This window comes from Macrobrachium rosenbergii, chromosome 6 (genome assembly GCF_040412425.1).
Source record: "Macrobrachium rosenbergii isolate ZJJX-2024 chromosome 6, ASM4041242v1, whole genome shotgun sequence".
Classification (NCBI taxonomy): Eukaryota; Metazoa; Arthropoda; class Malacostraca; order Decapoda; family Palaemonidae; genus Macrobrachium; species Macrobrachium rosenbergii.
This window is the reverse complement of record NC_089746.1, coordinates 58788057-58791511: the sequence shown is the minus strand read 5'-3', so window position 1 is coordinate 58791511 and position 3455 is coordinate 58788057.

The window sequence follows — 3455 nt, the reverse complement described above, 5'->3', positions numbered from 1 at the left end:
TACACGATATTTGTGTTGTTTTAATCGAACAGCCAGCGTCTTCCCACTTTGTCCTACATGAGTTTTATTGCATTGTTGACACGGAATCTTATAAATACATCCTGTTCCATTTCCCGGTGAATTTCTATTTAGTAAGAATCTAATAGTTCCTAACGTTTTAAACGCAACATTGATACCCTGTGACTTGACTTGTCTCGGGATGTTATTAAAACAAGTATAAAAAGGAAACACTAAAAGATTTTTGTTTTCGAACTTTTCAGTTTTCGTCAATCCGTAAAATGTTTCTCGGGCTTTACAAAAGGTGTTTTCAATAAAACTGTTTGGATACCTCAAATTACCAGCAATTTCACGTATCTTGTCAAGTTCTTGATCTAGGAATTCCGGGCTACTGACCCGCAGTGCCCTTAAGAACTGTATGCAAATGAACCAACAGAGCTTATAATAGGTCTCACTGGATTACCTTGTTTATGAGTCTTTATAGTACCATTCAAATAAGGAGAAGTTGGACAAATAGTTAGAAATTTTTGTGTTAAATCTTTGTAGTTATACAGGAGTTTCTTAATATTCTCGCTAAACAGAGCATTACCATTTTTTAAAGTATTGTTTCTCAGCCGAGTATAGGTAGTATGATCGTCTGATAGTTCGTACATTTTTCTGTCATTTTCAGTTTCATCCAAAATAACCAGAGCACTTGACTTATCTGCTTTCGCAACGTGGAGAGTGTTGTCATTCTTAATTTTCTTATACGTTTCAAAGATTCTCTCTGGAATAATAGGTGATATATCAAGTTCAGCAATTCCATATATCATACCCTTGCAGATGTTCAGTTTTTCAATAGGGATGTTGCTATATTTTTCCAATTGACAGAAGGCATTTCCTATTTCCAGCCAATCAATATTATTGTTAACAGAAAAATTCAAACCATAACCCAGAGCTGGAATAGTTATGTTATCAAAAGTTTTTGTAGATAGATTACGTATATACAAATTCAGAATTGGCATGTTTAGTCCAATTACTATTTTTTACCAAATTATTTAGCTTTCTATCTAACCTAATTTGTAATTTATTACACTCAAGTCTCATTTTATTATAACAAAAAGTCATATAATACATTTTTCCACTCTGTGGGGCATACAGTGTTAAAATTATTCTTATCATATCTGAGTTTTTTGGAACATGCATTTACATCCAGTTTACAAATACCGATATGTATCTTTAAAATCCCGCTATGGTAGTTCCCAAATGGAGTTGTTGCCAGAAGATCTAAACGTCTGGTAGTGAGTGACTTCGGTAAAACTTATTCATCCAAACATCGGCTGAGGAACCTGCTTCTGATTTTCGTTTTGTGCGTCTGTTCGAGAGAGGTAGAAAACTTATCCACGAAGTTCTTGATGGCAGGAAAAAGCATTCCAAAGTTACGATAAGACTGTGAGTTCGTTCGCCGGAAATGTCCAGGTTCCGGAGGATTCGCTAGTACGTGCGTTTCTTTTGGGCGTAGTTCCAGAGTGTGAAGGGATTAGTTATCAAGCAACTTGTCATTCGAAGATCGGCACCGAATATTATTAGAAGTCTTCGATGAGGACTCTGTGGTTCGAGACCTGTCGATTAAGAATTGTGAACATTGCTGTTTGGTGGTAGGAAACATTTTAGATTTCTCAAACTGTAGATTGTTCTTTTCATTTAACATATATCTCGCTTGAATTAGACCATTTTTACATTGTGTGTACTTTATAAGTAACATGAGAGGACTTCCCATATCTTTATTTTTATGCATTTGTTTAATAAGGGTTTTATTTGACTTCTTCGGATGTTTCGCTGAGGAAGAAGTTAAAATGTACTCATTGGGAATATATTGGACTTTGACCTATTTTGACCTATTGTGGAAAGAATATTGAGGGAGAATAATTAGTTGAATATGATGGACTGTAATATGTTTGATCTTTACGTGAACATTAGTATTCCATTTTATTTCATCTCTTGTTTCTTGCAATCCAGTTATGTTAGATTTTTGTCAAATAAATTATTTTGGGTAACGCTTGTTTCGCCTTAGACCTGAGAGAGAGAGAGAGAGAGAGAGAGAGAGAGAGAGAGAGAGAGAGAGAGAGTGCATGTACAGAAGTGCATTGCCAGTAGCCTTTTTGATGCGGTCACTATCAAGCTACCAGTAGATGGGACTTCTCGACTTTTTAGCTAAAGGTGAGCAATGAGATCTACTCTCGATTGTGTAACAGTGTAGATGAACCATTGTTTCGCCTTGTTTAGTTAGTACTAACCCTCGGGGATCAATGTCCCTAAGTGAATTGGTGATTTCACGAATTCCCAGCAAACTTCGTGAAATCCCCGGTAGTCACAGACTTACTGTAACACACACACCCACACCCACACACACACATATATATATGAAGAGAGAGAGAGAGAGAGAGAGCAAAAGCATTCGAAAGTTGCATCATTTGCTGACGGTGACTGATCATTCAATAACCTCAAGAGCGTCGTCATTTCTCTTTGGATCATTCTCTGAAAATCGAGAGGATTGCTGTAACGTTTGTGGAATATATCACGATAAGCCGCCGTGCAATTTCCATACGCCCACGTAATATTTCTTCCCACGCTTTCTGTCCTGAGAGAGAGAGAGAGAGAGAGAGAGAGAGAGAGAGAGAGAGAACAGAGAGAGAGAGAGAGAGAGAGTGCGGAACAGAGAAGAGGTGGAAAAATCTCGGTGGAAATATGGACAGAAAGACGGATTGGAAAATTACAAATGGTAGAGGGATAAAGAGATGCATACAATCAGATAGTCAGACTGACAGGTAGATCAGGAAACAGAAAAAGAGCCGGAGAGAAATGGGGGAAAGAGGAGGAGGTAGGACGGCATCCAGAGTGAGAGAAAGAAAATATAAAAAAAGAAAGAAAGAGAGCCGGACTGAGTACAGACTACTACTAAAGGCAGATTAACCGATCATCCAGCATTTACCAGATGTTCGGTCTCCACTTATGGTCGTCGACTCGTTGTCAACTTGTTTGTGATATATAAACGATGTTTGTGACATGTTTTACTTTCGTGTGGACGCACCCTTACAGGCGGACCATCACGCAGGCAGACAAGTAGCTAAGTACACAGAGAAATAGAGTGACCATAAACATTAAGATATAATTACTGAACTATGAGGAAAGAAGGGAAGAAAACTCAATGGAAAATTAAATATAAAGATTGAAAATTAAATTAAAATCCGAGTACCATTATCGTTGCACAAAAATACACCTGAATACGAGGGCTAAACCCATTTAAAAGTATTGGAACGTCAGTACAAACGTAAAACGAGCCTAACAAGAATATTAAACCAGTAAGTATCCTGACGACACTGCTTCCTTCGCAGAAACGCTTTCCGACACGTCAAGTGTAATGTCAGGACGCCATCAGCATTTCTCGAGGGAAACTCGTGAATATCAAATTCCTTTTC